The sequence below is a fragment of the Monodon monoceros genome, unplaced genomic scaffold (assembly GCF_005190385.1).
Source record: "Monodon monoceros isolate NGI ecotype Baffin Bay Population unplaced genomic scaffold, NGI_Narwhal_1 Super_Scaffold_10, whole genome shotgun sequence".
In the NCBI taxonomy this organism is placed as follows: domain Eukaryota; kingdom Metazoa; phylum Chordata; class Mammalia; order Artiodactyla; family Monodontidae; genus Monodon; species Monodon monoceros.
Window position 1 is genome coordinate 12364727 of NW_021703766.1, and position 18506 is coordinate 12383232.

At 39.6% G+C, this 18506-nt stretch overlaps 1 long non-coding RNA gene, 1 other non-coding gene and 1 pseudogene across 2 annotated transcripts in view; 1 reads left to right on the forward strand and 2 right to left on the reverse strand.

Moving 5' to 3' along the window:
* The window catches only part of LOC114885783, a 49287-nt gene that overhangs the window by 15108 nt on the left and 15673 nt on the right, over positions 1 to 18506 (forward strand). The gene's annotated exons all lie outside the window — the stretch shown is intronic.
* Positions 586 to 685, reverse strand: LOC114890104 (annotated as a pseudogene).
* On the reverse strand, positions 9678 to 9750 carry TRNAG-CCC. Its single transcript has one exon. It is a non-coding gene; the product is annotated as a tRNA-Gly (tRNA).

An 18506-nucleotide genomic window follows, 5' to 3' on the forward strand; every position in this document is an offset into this window, starting at 1 on the left:
CACCTTTTAACTTTGTGGCTTTTTGCCTCTGTAAGCTGTGACTCTTCCTGGAAACACTCTTTTGGTTTTGCTTGACTCTGTGTCTCCTGAATTGCAATTCTTAGGACGCCCAGTAAACTCGTTTCTTATTTGCAGCCTCCTGCACTATTTCTTGGTTGACAACTGTGAAACTGTGATTTATAATAAATAAATATTTGATCCTCATCCCCATTTCTGGCACAGAGCTCCTAAGACTTTTTTGTTGTTCTTGTTGTTTTTTAAAATATTAAAGTGTAGTTGATTTAGTGATACAATATGTTAGTTTCAGTTGTACAGCACAGTGATTATATATATATATATGTACTTCTTCAGATTCTCTTCCCTTATAGATTATTACAAAATATTGAGTATAGCTCCCTGTGCTATACAGTAGGTCCTTGTTGTTTATTTTATTTATTTTTTTGCAGTTCTATAATTTTATTTGACAATCAGCAGTTAGTGTTCATCCACATTAACTGTAGATTTTTCAAAGTGGTGACAGGAACATAGGTAACCAACATATAGAGCTTGTTTGGTGACTCTTCATCTTCATTATGTTTTCTGAACAAAAATATCGAACACTTCACGAATTTGTGGGTCTTCCTTGTGCATGCTAATCTTCTCTGTATCCTTCCAATTTTAATATATGTGTTGCCAAGGCGAGCACTCTGCTTTATATATAGCAGTGTGTATATGTTAATACCAACCTCCTAATTTATCCCTCCACCCCACCTCCCTTTCCCCTTTGGTAACCATAAGATTGTTTTCCATGTCTGTGAGTCTCTGTTTTGGAAATAAGTTCATTTGTATTATTATTATTTTTTTTAGATTCCACATATAAGTGATATCATATATATATATTTTAACATCTTTATTGGAGTATAATTGCTTTAAAATGGTGTGTTAGTTTCTGCTTTATAACAAAGTGAATCAGCTATACAGATGTACATATATCCCCATATCTCCTCCCTCTTGTGTCTCCCTCCCACCCTGCCTATCCCACCCCTCTAGGTGGTCACAAAGCACTGAGCTGATCTCCCTGTGCTATGCGACTGCTTCCCACAAGCTATCTGTTTTACATTTGGTAGTATGTATAAGTCCATGCCACTCTCTCACTTCGTCCCAGCTTACCCTTACCCCTCCCCAGTCTTCAAGTCCGTTCTCTACATCTGTGTCTTTATTCCTGTCCTGCCCCTAGGTTCTTGATAACCCTTTTTTTTTTTTCAGATTCCATATATGTGTTAGCATACGGTATTTGTTTTTCTCTTTCTGACTTACTTCACTCTGTATGACAGACTCTAGGTCCATCCACCTCACTACAGATAACTCAATTTCATTTCTTTTTATGGCTGAGGAATATTCCATTGTATATATGTGCCACATCTTCTTTATCCATTCATCTGTGGATGGACACTTAGGTTGCTTCCATCTCCTGGCTATTGTAAATAGAGCTGCAGTGAACATTGTGGTACATGACTCTTTTTGAATTATGGTTTTCTCAGGGTATATGCCCAGTGTTGGGATTGCTGGGTCATATGGTAGTTCTGTTTTTAGTTTTTTGAGGAACCTCCATACTGTTCTCCATAGTGGCTCTATCAATTTACATTCCCACCAACAGTGCAAGAGGGTTCCCTTTTCTTCACACCCTCTCCAGCATTTATTGTTTGCAGATTTTTTGATTATGGCCATTCTGACCTGTGTGAGGTGATACCTCATTGTAGTTTTGATTTGCATTTCTCTAATGATTAGTGAAGTTGAGCATTCTTTCATGTGTTTGTTGGCAATCTGTATATCTTCTTTGGAGAAATGTCTGTTTAGGTCTTCTGCCCATTTTTGGATTGGGTTGTTTGTTTTTTTGATATTGAGCTGCATGAGTTGCTTGTATATTTTGGAGATTAATCCTTTGTCAGTTGCTTCGTTTGCAAATATTTTCTCCCATTCTGAGGTTTTTGTCTTGTTATTGGTTTCCTTTGCTGTGCAAAAGCTTTTAAGTTTCATTAGGTCCCATTTGTTTATTTTTGTTTTTATTTCCATTTCTCTAGGAGGTGGGTCAAAAAGGATCTTGCTGTGATTTATGTCACAGAGTGTTCTGCCTATGTTTTCCTCTAGGAGTTTTATAGTGTCTGGCCTTACATTTAGGTCTTTAATCCATTTTGAGTTTATATTTGAGTATGGTGTTAGGGAGTGTTCTAATTTCATTCTTTTACATGTATCTGTCCAGTTTTCCCAGTGCCACTTATTGAAGAGGCTGTCTTTCCTTAGTTTTTTTTTTTTTTTTTGGCCATGGCTCACGGGCCTAGCTGCTCCGCGGCATGTGGAATCTTCCCGGACCGGGGCACGAACCTGCATCCCCTGCATCGGCAGGCAGACTCTCAACCACTGCGCCACCAGGGAAGCCCTGTCTTTTCTCCATTGTATATCCTTGCTTCCTTTATCAAAAATAAGGTGACCATATGTGCGTGGGTTTATCTCTGGGCTTTCTATCCTGTTCCATTGGTCTATATTTCTGTTTTTATGCTAGTACCATACTGTCTTGATTACTGTAGCTTTGTAGTATAGTCTGATGTCTGGGAGCCTGATTCCTCCAGCTCCGTTTTTCTTTCTCAAGGTTGCTTAGGCTATTCGGGATCTTTTGTGTTTCTATACAAATTGTGAAATTTTTTGTTCTAGTTCTGTGAAAAATGCCATTGGTAGTTGGATAGGGATTGCATTGAACTGTAGATTGCTTTGGGTAGTATAGTCATTCTCACAATGTTGATTCTTCCAATCCAAGAACATGGTATATCTCTCCATCTGTTTGTATCATCTTTAATTTCTTTCATCAGTGTTTTATAGTTTTCTGCATACAGGTCTTTTGTCTCCTTAGGTAGGTTTATTTTTAGGTATTTTATTCTTTTTGTTGCAATGGTAAATGTGGGTGTTTCCTTAATTTCTGTTTCAGAGTTTTCATCATTAGTGTTTAGGAATGCAAGAGATTTCTGTGCATTAATTTTGTATCCTGCTACTTTACCAAATTCACTGATTAGCTCTAGTAGTTTTCTGGTAGCATCTTTAGGATTCCCTATATATAGTATCATGTCATCTGCAAACAGTGACAGCTTTACTTCTTTTTTTCCGATTTGGATTCCTTTTATTTCTTTTTCTTCTCTGATTGCTGTGGCTAAAACTTCCAAAACTGTGTTGAATAATAGTGGTGAGAGTGGGCAACCTTGTCTTGTTCCTGATCTTACTGGAGATGGTTTCAGTTTTTCACCATTGAGAACGATGTTGGCTGTGGGTTTGTCATATATGGCCTTTATTATGTTGAGATAAGTTCCCTCTATGCCTACTTTCTGGAGGGTTTTTATCATAAATGGGTGTTGAATTTTGTCAAAAGCTTTTTCTGCATCTATTGAGATGATCATATGGTTTTTATTGTTCAATTTGTTAATATGGTGTATCACATTTATTGATTTGCATATATTGAAGAATCCTTGCATTCCTGGGATAAACCCCACTTGATCATGGTGTATGATCCTTTTAATGTGCTGTTGGATTCTGTTTGCTAGTATTTTATTGAGGAATTTTACATCTATGTTCATCAGTGATATTGGCCTGTAGTTTTCTTTCTTTGTGAAATATTTGTCTGGTTTTGGTATCAGGGTGATGGTGGCCTTGTAGAATGAGTTTGGGAGTGTTCCTCCCTCTGCTATATTTTGGAAGAGTTTGAGAAGGATAGGTGTTAACTCTTCTCTATATGTTTAATTCGCCTGTGAAGCCATCTGGTCCTGAGGTTTTGTTTGTTGGAAGATTTTTAATCACAGTCTCAGTGTCAGTGCTTGTGATTGGTCTGTTTATATTTTCTGTTTCTTCCTGGTTCAGTCTCAGAAGGTTGTGCTTTTCTAAGAATTTGTCCATTTCTTCCAGGTTGTCCATTTTATTGGCATATAGTTGCTTAGGAATCTCTCAGGATCCTTTGTATTTCTGCAGTGCCAGTTGTTACTCCTCCTTTTTCATTTCTAATTCTATTGATTTGAGTCTTCTCCCTTTTTTTCTTGATGAGTCTGGCTAATGGTTTATCAATTTTGTTTATCTTCTCAAAGAACCAGCTTTTAGTTTTATTTATCTTTGCTATTGTTTCCTTCATTTCTTTTTCATTTATTTCTGATCTGATCTTTATGATTTCTTTCCTTCTGCTAACTTTGGGGGTTTTTTTGTTCTTCTCATTGCTTTAAGTGTAAGGTTTGGTTGTCTATTTGAGATGTTTCTTGTTCCTTAAGGTGGAACTGTATTGCTATAAACTTCCCTCTTAGAACTGCTTTTGCTGCATCTGATAGGTTTTGGGTCATCATGTTTTCATTGTCATTTGTTTCTAGGTATTTTTTGATTTCCTCTTTGATTTCTTCAGTGATCTCTTGGTTATTAAGTAGTGTATTGTTTAGCCTCCATGTGTTTGTATTTTTTACAGATTTTTTTCCTGTAATTGATATCTAGTCTCATAGCATTGTGGTCGGAAAAGATAATTTATATGATTTTAATTTTCTTAAATTTATCAAGGCTTGATTTGTGATCCAAGATATGATCTATCCTGGAGAATGTTCCATGAGAAGAAAGTGTATTCTGTTGTTTTCGGATGGAATGTTCTATAAATATCAATTAAGTCCATCTTGTTTAATGTATCATTTAAAGCTTGTGTTTCCTTATTTATTTTCATTTTGGATGATCTGTCCATTCATGAAAGTGGGGTGTTAAAGTCCCCAACTATGATTGTGTTACTGTCAATTTCCTCTTTTATGGCTGTTAGCATTTGCCTTATGTATTGAGGTGTTCCAATGTTGAGTGCATAAATATTTACAATTGTTATATCTTCTTCTTGGATTGATCTCTTGATCATTATGTAGTGTCCTTTTTTTTTTTTCAGTACGCAGGCCTCTTACTGTTGTGGCCTCTCCTGTTGCGGAGCACAGGTTCTGGACTTGCAGGCTTAGTGGCCATGGCTCACGGGCCTAGCCTCTCCGCAGCATGTGGGATCTTCCCGGACCAGGGCACAAACCCGTGTCTCCTGCATCGGCAGGCAGACTCTCAACCACTGCGCCACCAGGGAAGCCCTGTAGTGTCCTTCTTTATCTCTTGTAATAGTCTTTATTTTAAAGTCTATTTGTCTGATATGAGAATTGCTACTCCAGCTTTCTTTTGATTTCCATTTGCATGGAACATCTTTTTCCATCCCCTCACTTTCAGTCTGTATGTGTCCCTAGGTCTGAAGTGGGTCTCTATTAGACATATATATGGGTCTTATTTTTGTATCCATTCAGCCAGTCTATGTCTTTTGGTTGGAGCATTTAATTCATTTACATTTAAGGTAATTATCGATATGTATGTTCCTATGACCATTTTCTTAATTGTTTTGTGTTTGTTATTGTAGGTCTTTTCCTTCTCTTGTGTTTCCTGCCTAGAGAAGTTCCTTTAGCATTTGTTGTAAAGCTGGTTTTGTGGTGCTGAATTCTCTTAGCTTTTGCTTGTCTGTAAAGGTTTTAATTTCCCTGTCGAATCTGAATGAGATCCTTGCTGGGTAGAGTAATCTTGGTTGTAGGTCTTTCCCTTTCATCACTTTAAATATGTCCTGCCACTCCCTTCTGGCTTGCAGAGTTTTTCCTGAAAGATCAGCTGTTAACTTTATGGGGATTCCCTTATATGTTATTTGTTGTTTTTCGCTTGCTGCTTTTAATATTTTTTCATTGTATTTAATTTTTGATAGTTTGATTAACATGTGTCTCGGTGTGTTTCTCCTTGGATTTATCCCGTATGGGACTCGCTGTGCTTCCTGGACTTGATTAACTATTTCCTTTCCCATATTAGGGATGTTTTCAACTATAATCTCTTCAAAGATTTTCTCAGCCCCTTTCTTTTTCTCTTCTTCTTCTGGGACCCCTATCATTTGAATGTTGGTGCATTTAATGTTGTTCCAGAGGTCTCTGAGTCTGTCCTCAATTCTTTTCATTCTTTTTTCTTTATTCTGATCTGCAGTAGTTATTTCCAGTATTTTATCTTCCAGGTCACTTATCCGTTCTTCTGCCTGTTATTCTGCTATTGATTCCTTCTAGAGAATTTTTAATTTCATTTATTGTATTGTTCATCTTTGTTTGTTTGGTCTTTAGTTCTTCTAGGTACTTGTTAAACGTTTCTTGTGTTTTCTCCATTCTATTTCCAAGATCGGATCATCTTTACTATTATTACTCTGAATTCTTTTTCAGGTAGACTGCCTATTTCCTCTTCATTTGTTTGGTCTGGTGGGTTTTTACCTTGCTCCTTCATCTGCCATGTGTTTCTCTGTCTTCTCATTTTGCTTAACTTACTGTGTTTGGGGTCTCCTTTTCACAAGCTGCAAGTTCGTAGTTGTTGTTGTTTTTGGTGTCTGTCCCCAGTGGCTAATGTTGGTTCAGTGGGTTGTGTAGGCTTCCTGGTAGAGGGGACTAGTGCCTATGTTCTGGTGGATGAGGCTGGATCTTGTCTTTCTGCTGGGCAGGTCTGCGTCCGGTGGTGTGTTTTGGGGTGTCTGTGACCTTATTGTGATTTTAGGCAGCTGTTTGCTAATTAGTGGGGTTGTGTTCCTGTCTTGCTAGTTTTCTGGCATAGGGTGTCCAACACTGTAGCTTGCTGGTCTTTGAGTGGAGCTGGGTTTAGCGTTGAGATGGAGATCTCTGGGAGAGCTTTTTCTGTTTGATATTATGTGGAGCTGGGAGATCTCTGGTGGACCACTGTCCTGAATTCGGCTCTCCCACCTCAGAGGCACAGGCCTGACACCCAGGCAGAGCACTTAGAGCCTGTCAGCCACACGGCTCAGAAGAAAAGGGAGAAAAGAAAGAGGGAAAGGGAGAAAGGGAGAAAGAGAGAAAGAAAGAATTAAGTAAAGTTATTAAAGTAAAACATAAAAAATAATTATTAAAAATTAAAAGGTAATTAAAAAATTTAAAAAAATAGAAAGAAAGAAGAGGGGCTTCCCTGGTGGCGTGGTGGTTGAGAGTCCGCCTGCCGATGCAGGGGACACGGGTTCGTGCCCCGGTCTGGGAAGATCCCACATGCTGCAGAGCAGCTGGGCCCGTGAGCCATGGCCGCTGAGCCTGCGTGTCCGGAGCCTGTGCTCCACAACGGGAGGGGCCACAACAGTGAGAGGCCCGCATACCGCAAAAAAAAAAAAAAAAAAAAGAAAGAAAGAAGAGAGCAACCAAACCAGAAATCAAATCCACTAATGATAACAAGCGTTTAAAAATATACTATAAAAAAGAACGGACAGACAGAACCCTAGGACAGTTGGTAAAAGTGAAGCTATACAGACAAAATCACACAAAGAAGCATACACATACACATTCACAAAAAGAGAAAAAAAATATATATATATCATTGCTCCCAAAGTGCATCATATCAATTTTGGGATGATTTGTTGTCTATTCAGGTATTCCACAGATGCAGGGTACGTCAGGTTGATTGTGGCGGTTTAATCTGCTGGTCCTGAGGCTGCTGGGAGAGATTTCCCTTTCTCTTCTTTGTTTGCACCGCTCCTGGGGTTCAGCTTTGGATTCGGCCCCGCCTCTGCGTGTAGGTCTCCTGAGGGCGTCTGTTCTTCTCTCAGACAAGACGGGGTTAAAGTAGCCGCTGATTAGGGGGCTCTGGCTGACTCAGGCCGGGGGGAGGGAGGGGTGCGGACGCGGGGCGAGCCTGCGGCAGCAGAGGCCGGCGTGTGTTCTCCCGGGGAAGTTGTCTCTGACTCACGGGACCCCGGCAGTGGTGGGCTGCACAGGCTCCCGGGAGGGTATGTGCGTATAGTGACCTGTGCTCGCACACAGGCTTCTTGGTGGCGGCGGCAGCAGCCTTAGCATCTCATGCCGGTCTCTGGGGTCCGCGCTGATAGCCACGGCTCTCGCCCGTCTCTGGAGCCCATTTAGGCAGTGCTCTGAATCCCCTCTCCTCGAGCACCCCAAGACAATGGTCTCTTGCCTCTTAGGCAGGTCCAGACCTTTTCCCGGACTCCCTCCTGGCTAGCTGTGGCACACTAGCCCCCTTTAGGCTGTGTTCACGCCGCCGGTCCTCTTCCTGGGATCTGACCTCCGAAGCCCGAGCCTCAGCTCCCAGCCCCGCCTGCCCCGGCAGGTGAGCAGACAAGCCTCTCGGGCTGGTGAGTGCTGGTCGGCACCAATCCTCTGTGCGGGCATCTCTCCGCTTTGCCCTCCGCACCCCTGTTGCTGTGCTCTCCTCCGTGGCTCTGAAGCTTCCCCCCCTCCGCTACCTGCAGTCTCCGCCCGTGAACGGGCTTCCTAGGGTGTGGAAACCTTTCCTCCTTCACAGCTCCCTCCCACTGGTGCAGGTCTTCTCCCTATTCTTTTGTCTCTGTTTTTTCTTTTTTCTTTTGCCCTACCCAGGTACGTGGGGGAGTTTCTTGCCTTTTGGGAGGTCTGAGGTCTTCTGCCAGCGTTCAGTAGGTGTTCTGTGGAGTTGTTCCACATGTAGATGTATTTCTGATGTATTTGTGCGGAGGAAGGTGATCTCCACATCTTACTCTTCCGCCATCTTGAAGGTCTCTCATATGATATTTATCTTTCATTATTTGGGTTACTTAGTATGATAATTTAAAAAAATTATTTATGTACGTATATATGTATTTATTTTGGCTGCACCGGGTCTTAGTTGTGGCACACAGGATGTTTATTGTGGCATGTGGTCTTCTTAGTTGTGGCATGCAGACTTCTAAGTTGCAGCATGCATGTGGAACCTAGTTCCTTGACCAGGGATCGAACCTGGGCCTCCTGCATTGAGAGCACAGAGTCTTACCACTGGACCACCAGGGAAGTCCCTGTATGATAATTTCTAGGTCCATCCATGTTGACGCAAATGGCATTACTTCATTCTTTTTAATGGCTGGGTAATGTTCCATTGTATATATGTATACCACATCTTCTTTATCCATTCATCTGTCAATGCCCAGGAGTGGGACTGCTGGATCACATTTAGTTTTTTAAGGAACCTCCATACTGTTATCCATATGGTTGTACCAATTTACATTCTCACCAACAGTGTAGGATGGTTCCCTGTTTCCACACCCTCTCTAGCATTTATTGTTTGTAGATTTTTTAATGATGGCCATCCTGACTGGTGTGAGGTGATATGTCATTGTAGTTTTGATTTGCATTTCTCTGATAATTAGCGATGTTGAGCATCTTTTCATCTGCTTTTTGACCATCTGTATGTCTTCTTTGGAGAAATATCTATTTAGATCTTCCACCCATTTTTTGATGGGTTGTTTGTTTTGTTGATGTTGAGCTGCATGAGCTGTTTATGTATTTTGGAGACTAATCCCTTGTTGGTTGCTTCATTTGCAAATATTTTCTCCCATTCTGCGGGTTCTCTTTTCGTTTTGTTTATGGTTTCCTTTGCTGTACAAAAGTTGTTTTTTTTTAAATAAATAATAATTTTTAAAAACTAATTTGGCTGCTCTGGGTCTTAGTTGCAGCACACAGGAAGATCTTTGTTGCTGCATGTGGGATCTTTTTAGTTGCGGCAGGCAGGATCTTTTTAGTTGCAGCACGCGGGATCTTTTTAGTTGCGGCATGCGGAACCTTTAGTTGAGGCATGCAGGATCTTTAGTTGCAGCATGCAAACTCTTAGTTGGGGCATGTAGGATCTAGTTCCCTGACCAGGGATTGAACCTGGGCCCCCTGCATTGGGAGTGCAAAGTCTTAGCCACTGGACCACCAGGGAAATCCCTGTGCAAAAGTTTTAAGTTTAATTAGGTCCCATTTGTTTATTGTTGTTTTTATTTTCATTCCTCTAGGAGGTGGATCTAAAAAGGTATTGCTGTGATTTATGTCAGAGAGTGTTCTGCCTATGTTTTCCTATAAGAGTTTCATAGTATCTGGCCTTACATTTAGGTCTTTAATCAACTTTGAGTTTGTTTTTGTGTATGGTGTTAGGGAGTGTTGTAATTTCATTCTTTTACATGTAGCTGTCCAGCTTTCCCAGTGCCACTTATTGAAGAGCCTGTATTTTGTCCATTGTATATTCTTGCCTCCTTTGTCATGGATTAGTTGACCATAGGTGCATGGGTTTATCTCTGGAGTTCCTATCCCGTTCCATTGATTTATATTTCTGTTTTTGTGCCAGTACCATACTGGTTTGATTACTATAGCTTTGTAGTAATGTCTCAAGTCAGGCAGCCTGATTCCTTCAGCTCTGTTTTTCTTTCTCAAGATTGCTTTGGCTATTCAGGGTCTTTTGTTTCCATACAAATTGTAAAATTTTCTGTTCTAATTCTGTAAAAAATGCCATTGGTAATTTGATAGGGATTGCATTGAATCTGTAGAGTGCTTTGTGTAATATAGTCAATTTGACAATATTGATTCTTCTAATCCAAGAACAAGTTCTATGTCTCCATCTGTTTCTGTCATCTTTGATTTCTTTCATTAGCATCTTATAGTTTTCAGAGTACAGGTCTTTTGCCTCCTTAGATAGGTTTATTTCTAGGTATTTTATTCTTTTTGATGAGATGGTAAATGGAATCATTTCCTTAACTTTTCTGATTTTTGTTGGTGGTGTATTGGAATGCAACAAACTTCTGTGTATTCATTTTGTATCCTGCAACTTTATCAGATTCATTGATGAACTCTAGTCATTTTCTGGTAGCATCTTTAGGATTTTCTATGTATAGTATCATGTCATCGGCAAACAGTGACAGTTTTACGTCTTCTTTTCCAATTTGTATTCCTTTTATTTCTTTTTCTTCTCTGATTGCCGTGGCTAGGACTTCCAAAACTATGTTGAATAATAGTGGTGAGAGTGGACATCCTTGTCTTGTTCCTGATCTTAGAGGAAATACTTTCAGTTTTTCATCATTGAGAATGATGTTTGATGTGGGTTTGTCGTATATGGCCTTTATTATGTTGAGGTAGTTTCCCTCTATGCCCACTTTCTGGAGAGTTTTTATCATAAATGGGTGTTGAATTTTGTCAAAAGCTTTTTCTGCATCTATTGAGATGATCACATGGTTTTACTCTTCAATTTGTTAATATGGTTTATCCCATTGATTGATTTGCATATATTGAAGAATCCTTGCATCCCTGGGATAAATCCCACTTGATCATGATGTATGATCCTTTTAAAGTGTTGTTGGATTCTGTTTGCTAGTATTCTGTTGAGGATTTTTGCATCTATATTCATCAGTGATATTGGCCTGTAATTTTCTTTTTTTGTCGTATCTTTGTATTGTTTTTGTATCAGGGTGATGGTGGCCTTTTGTAGAATGAGTTTGGAAGTGTTCTTTCCTCTGCCATTTTTTGGAAGAGTTTGAGAAGGATAGGTGTTAGCTCTCCTCTAAATGTTTGATAGAATTCACCTGTGAAGCCATCTGATCCTGGACTTTTGTTTGTTGGAAGATTTTTAATCACAGTTTCAATTTCATTACTTGTGATTGGTCTGTCCATATCTTCTATTTCTTCCTGGTTCAGTCTTGGAAGCTTACACCTTTCTAAGAGTTTGCCCATTTCTTCCAGGTTGTCCATTTTATTGGCATAGAGTTGCTTGTAGTAGTCTTTTAGAATGCTTTGTATTTCTGCGGGGTCTGTTGTAACTTCTCCTTTTTCATTTCTAATTTTATTGATTTGAGTCCTCTCCCTCTTTTTCTTGATGAGTCTGGCTAATGGTTTATCAATTTTGTTTATCTTCTCAAAGAACCAGCTTTTAGTTTTATTGATCTTTGCTATTGTTTTCTTTGTTTCTATTTATTTCTGCTCTGATTTTTATGACTTCTTTCCTTCTGCTAACTTTGGTTTTGTTTGTTCTTCTTTCTGTAGTTCTTTTAGGTGTAAGGTTAGATTGTTTATTTGAGATTTTTCTTGTTTCTTGAGGTAGGCTTGTATAGCTATAAACATCCCTCTTAGAACTGCTTTTGCTGCATCCCATAAGTTTGGGATCATTGTGTTTTCATTGTCATTTGTCTCTAGGTATTTTTTTATTTCCTCTTTGATTTCTTCAGTGATCTCTTGGTTATTTAGTAACGTTTAGCCTCCATGTGTTTGTGTTTTTTTCCCTGTAATTCATTTGTAATCTCATAGCGTTTTGGTCAGAAAAGATACTTGATATGGTTTCAGTTTTCTTAAATTTACTGTGGCTTGATTTGTGACCCAAGATGTAGTCTATCCTGGAGAATGTTCCATGCGCACTTGAGAAGAATGTGTAATCTGCTGGTTCTGGGTGGAATGTCCTATAAATATCAATTAAATATATCTGGTGTATTGTGTCATTTAAAGCTTCTGTTTCCTTATTTATTTTCAATTTGGATGATCTGTCCATTGGTGTAAGTGAGGTGTTAAAGTCCCCCACTATTATTGTGTTACTGTTGATTTCCTCTTTCATAGCTGTTAGCAGTTGCCTTATGGATTGAGGTGCTCTTATGTTGGGTGCATATATATTTATAATTGTTATATCTTTTTCTTGGATCGATCCCTTGATCATTGTGTAGTGTCCTTCTGTGTCTCTTGTAACAGTCTTTATTTTAAAGTCTATTTTATCTGATATGAATATTGCTACTCCAGCTTTGTTTTGATTTCCATTTGCATGGAATATCTTTTTCCATCCCCTCACTTTCAGTCTGTATGTGTCCCTAGGTCTGAAGTGGGTCTCTTGTAGACAGCATATAGATAGGTCTTGTTTTTGTATCCATTCAGCAAGCCTGTGTCTTTTGGTTGGAGCATTTAATCTATTCACGTTGAAGGTAATTATCGATATGTATATTCCTATGACTATTTTCTTAATTGTTTTGGGTTTGTTTTTGTAGGTCCTTTTCTTCTCTTGTGTTTCCCACTTAGAGAAGTTCCTTTAGCATTTGTTGTAAAGCTGGTTTGGTGATGCTGAATTCTCTTAGCTTTTGCTTGTCTGTAAAGCTTTTGATTTCTCAATCTAATCTGAATGAAATCCTTGCCGGGTAGAGTAATCTTGGTTGTAGGTTCTTCCCTTTCATCACTTTACGTATATCATGCCACTCCCTTCTGGCTTGTAGAGTTTCTGCTGAGAAATCAGCTGTTAACCTTATGGGAGTTCCCTTGTATGTTATCTGTCATTTTTCCCTTGTTGCTTTCAATAATTTTTCTTTGTCTTTAATTTTTGCCAGTTTGATTACTATGTGTCTCAGCTTGTTTCTCCTTGGGTTTATCCTGTATGGGCCTCTCTGTGTTTCCTGTACTTGGGTGGCTATTTACTTTCCCATGTTAGGGAAGTTTTCGACTATAATCTCTTCAAATATTTTCTCTGGTCCTTTCTCTCTCTCTTCTCCTTCTGGGACTCCTATAATGTGAATGCTGTTACGTTTAATGTTGTCCCAGAGGTCTCTTAGGCTGTCTTCATTTCTTTTCATTCTTTTTTCTTTATTCTGTTTCGCAGCAGTGGATTCCACCATTCTGTCTTCCAGGTCACTTATCTGTTCTTCTGCCTCAGTTATTCTGCTATTGATTCCTTCTAGTGTAGTTTTCATTTCAGTTATTGTATTCATCTCTGTTTGTTTGTTGTTTAATTCTTCTAGGTCTTTGTTAAACATTTCTTGCATCTTCTCGAACTTTGCCTCCATTCTTTTTCCGAGGTCCTGGATCATCTTCACTATCATTACTCTGAATTCTTTTTCTGGAAGGTTGCCTATCTCCACTTCATTTAATTGTTTCTCTGGGGTTTTATCTTGTTCCTTCATCTGGTACATAGCCCTCTGCCTTTTCATCTTGTCTGTCTTTCTGTGAATGTGCTTTTTGTTCCACAGGCTGCAGGATTGTAGTTCTGCTTGCTTCTGCTGTCTGCCCTCTGATGGATGAGGCTATCTAAGAGGCTTGTGTAAGTGTCCTGATGGGAGGGACTGGTGGTGGGTAGAGCTGGCTATTGCTCTGGTGGGCAGAGCTCAGCAAAACTTTAATCTGTTTGACTGCTGATGGGTGGGGCTAATGGCGGACTCTGGGAGGGCTCACGCCAAGGAGTACTTGGCGTTTCATTTGAGGCTTTGTTTCTTGGCCTGTAAACCGCTGCCATCTCACTGTGGGCCCACATAAACCTCTTTGTACGTCTGCAGAAAAACAGACCTGGATTGCTTTTATTTCTTTTTCTTCTCCTATTGCCATGGCTAGGGCTTCCAAAATGATGTTGAATAAAAGTAGTGATAGTGGACATCTTGTCTTGTTCTTGATCTTAGAGGAAATGCTTCCAGTTTTTCACCATTGAGAATGATGTTAGCTGTGTGTTTGTCATATGGCCTTTATTATGTTGAGGTATATTCCCTCTATGCCCACTTTCTGGAAAGTTTTTATCATAAATGGGTGTTGAATTTTGTCAAAAGCTTTTTCTGCACCTCGAGATCATCATATAGTTTTTATTCTTCAATTTTTTAATTTAGTGTATCACACTGATTGATTTGTGGATATGGAAGAATTCTTGCATCTTTGGGATAAATCCCACTTGATCATGGTGTATTATCCTTTTAGTGTATTGTTGGATTTGGTTTGCTACTATTTTGTTGAGGATTTTTGTGTATATGTTCATCATTGATATTGACCTGTAATTTTCTTTTTTTGTTGTATCGTTGTCTGGTTTCAGTATCAGGGTGATGTGGCCTCATAGAATGAGTTTGGGAGTGTACTTTCACTGCAGTTTTTTGGAAGAGTATCAGAAGGATAGATGTTAACTCTTCTCTAAATGTTTGATAGAATTCACCTGTGAAGCCATCTGGTCCTGGACTTTTGTTTATTGGGTGTTTTAAAATCACTATTTCAATTTCAGTACTTGTGATTGGTCTGTTCATATTTTCTATTTCTTCCTGGTTCAGTGTTGGAAGGTTGTACCTTTCTAAGAATTTGTCCATTTCTTCTAGGTTGTCCACTTTATTGGCATATAGTTATCTGTAGTAGTCTGTTATGACCCTTTGTATTTCTGTGGTGTCCGTTGTAAGTTTTCCTTTTTCATTTCTAATTTTATTGATCTGAGCCCTCTCCCTTTTTATCTTGATGAGTCTGACTACAGATTTATCAATTTTGTTTATCTTTTCAAAGAACCAGCTTTTAGTTTCATTGATCTTTTCTGTCGTTTTCTTTGTCTCTATTTCATTTGTTTCTGCTCTGACCTTTTTGATTTCTTTTCTTCTAGTAACTTTGGGTTTTGTTTGTTCTTCTTTCTCTAGTTGATTTAGGTGTAAGTTTAGGTTGTTTTTGTGAGATTTTTCTTGTTTCCTGAGGTAAGATTGTATTGCTATAATCTTCCCTCTTAGAACTGCTTTTGCTGCATCCTATAGGTTTTGGATCATTGTGTTTTTACGTTCATTTGTCTCTAGATATTTTCTGATTTCCTCTTTGATTTCTTCAGTGATCCATTGGTTGTTTAGTAACACATCGTTTCGCCTCCACGTCTTTGTGTTTTTTACTGTTTTTTTTTTCCTGTAATTGATTTCTAATCTCATAGCATTGTGGTTGGAAATGGTGCTCGCTATTATTTCAATTTTCTTAAATTTACGAATGCTTGATTTGTGTCCCAAAATGTGATCTATCTTGGAGAACGTTCCATTTGCCCTTGAGAAGAAGGTGTATTCTGCTGCTTTTGGATGGAATGTTCTGTAAATATCAATTAAGTCCATATGGTCTAATGTGTTATTTAAGGCCTATGTTTCCTTGTTGATTTTCTGTCTGGATGATCTGTCCATTGATGTAAGTGGGGTGTTAAAGTCCCCCACTATTATTGTGTTACTGTTGATTTCTCCTTTTATGGTTGTTAGTATTTGCCTTATACACTGAGGAGCTCCTATGTTGGGTACATACATGTTTACAATTGTTATATCTTCTTCTTGGATTGATCCCTTGATCATTATGTAGTGTCCTTCTGTGTCTCTTGTGACAGTCTTTATTTTAAAGTCTAGTTTGTCTGATATGAGAATTGCTACTCCAGCTTTCTTTTGATTTCCATTTGCATGGAATACTTTTTTCCATCCCCTCACTTTCAGTCTGTATGTGTCCCTAGATCTGAAGTGGGTCTCTTGTAGACAGCATATATACAGGTCTTGTTTTGGTATCCATTCAGCCAGTCTATGTCTTTTGGTTGGAGCATTTAATCCATTTACGTTTAAGGTAATTATCAATATGTATCTTCTTATTGGCATTTTGTTAATTGTTTTGAATTTGTTTTTGAAGGTCTTTTTGCTTTCATTCCTCTTTTGTTCTCTTCTCTTGTGATTTGATGTCTATCTTTAGTATTGTGTTTGGATTCCTTTTTCTTTTTTGTAGAAATCTATTGTAGATTTTTGGTTTGTGGTTCCTGTGCAGCTTTTATATAGCAGTTTATATATGTACAAGATTATTTTAAGTTGCTGGTCTCTTAATCTCCAGTATCCTGCATTTGTACTCTCCTCTTTTCATGATTGCTTGTTTTAATATCATATTTGAGTGTGGATGATTTCCTACCTTTACTTTATATTTGCGTCTGCCAGTGAGCTTTCCCATTTGTAATTTTCTGGTTTCTAGGTGTGGGCTTTTCTTTTCCACCTAGAGAAGTTCCTTTAGGATTTGTTGTAAAGCTGGGCTGGTAGTGCTGAATTCTCTTAGCTTTTGCCTGTCTGTAAAGCTTTTGATTTCTCTGTCGAATCTGAACAAGAGCCTTGCTGGGTAAAGTATTCTTGGTTGTAGGTTTTTCCCTTTCATCACTTTCCCTTTCCCTTTCATGATTTCATATATCATGCCACTCCCTTCTGGCCTGCAGAGTTTCTGCTGAAAAATCAGCTGATAACCTTATGGGGATTCGCTTGTATGTTATTTGTTGCTTCTCCTTGTTGCTTTTAATATTTTCTCTCTGTCTTTAATTTTTGTCAGTTTGATTCATATGTGTCTTGACGTGTTCCTCCTTGGGTTTATCCTGCCTGGGACTCTCTGCACTTCCTGGACTTGAGTGAATGTTTCGTTTCTCATGTTAGGGAATTTTTCAGCTATAATCTCTTCAAATATTTTCTTAGGCCCTCTGTCTCTCTCTCCTTCTGGGACCCCTATAATGCCAATGTTGGTGCATTTAATATTGTCCCAGAGGTCTCTGAGACTGTCCTCATTTCTTTTCGTTCTTTTTTCTTTATTCTGTTCCATGGCAGTGATTTCCACCATTCTGTCTTCCAGCTCACTTATTCATTCTTCTGCCTCAATTATTCTGCTATTGATTCCTTCTAGTGTATTTCTCATTCCAGTTATTATACTGTTAGCTTCTGTTTGTGTGTTCCTTAAATCTTCTAGCTCTTTGTTAAACATTTCTTGTGCCTCCATTCTTTTTCTGAGATCTTGCATCATCTTTACTATCATTACTCTAAATTCTTTTTCAGGTAAGTTGCCTATGTCCACTTCATTTAGTTGTTCTTGTGGGTTTTTATCTTGTTCCTTTGTCTGGAATATATTTGTCTTCAGTCTCCTTTTGTCTAACTTTCTGTGTTTGTGGTCTCCTTTCCTCTGACTGCAGGATTGTAGCTCCTCTTGTTTCTTGAGTCCACCCCCTGGTGGGTGAGGTTGGTCCTGAGGCTTGTGCAGGCTTCCTGATGGGAGGTACTGGTGCCTGCTCACTGGTGGGTGGACTGGGTCTTGTCCATCTCATGTGCAGGGCCATGTCAAGAGGTGTGTTTAGAGGTGGCTGTGAGCTCAGAACAGCTTTAGACAGGCTGTCTGCTGATGGGTGGGGCTGTGTTCCTATCCTGCGGGTTGTTTGGCCAGAGGTGTTCCAGCACTGGAGCCTGTAGACTGTTGGGTAGGGCCAAGTCTTGATGCCAAAATGGCGACCTCTGGAAGAGCTCACGCCAATCAGTTTTCTCTGGGGCATCTCTGCCACCAGTGTCCTTGCCCCCACTGTGAGCCACAGCCAACCTCCCCCTCCCCAGGAGACCCTCCAAGACTCTTAGGTAGGTCCAGCCCAGGCTTCTGTGCTGGATCCCAGTGTATGTGTAAGCTTGTGTGCTCCCTCTAAGAGTGGAGTCTCTGTTTCCCCTAGTCCTGTGGAGCTCCTACACTCAAGCCCTGCTGGCCTTCAAAGCCAAATGCTCTGGGGGTTACTCCTCCTGATGCCAGACCTTAGGCTGGGGAGCCTACTGTGGGGCTCAGAACTCTCACTCTTGTGGGAGAACCTCTGCGATATAAATATTTTCCAGTTTGTGGGTCACCCTTCCTGCAGGTGTGGGATTTGATTATGTTGCTAAAGTGCCCCTCCTACTGTCTCGTTGTGGCTTCCTCTTTGTCTTTGAATGTAAAATATCTTTTTTGGTAGGTTCCAGTCTTTTTTGTAGATGGTTGTTCAGCAGTTAGCTGTGATTTGAGTGTTTTCGTGAGGGGAGGTGAGCTCAAGTCCTTCTACTCTGCCATCTTTTCTGAAATCGAGGGGCTGCTTTTAGTTCCTCAGTGTGTGCTGGCTGTTATCTTCTTGATATGGGGTGTGCAGGTGCAGCGGCCCTTGCGCACTCCCAGGATGGTGGGGGCAGGCCT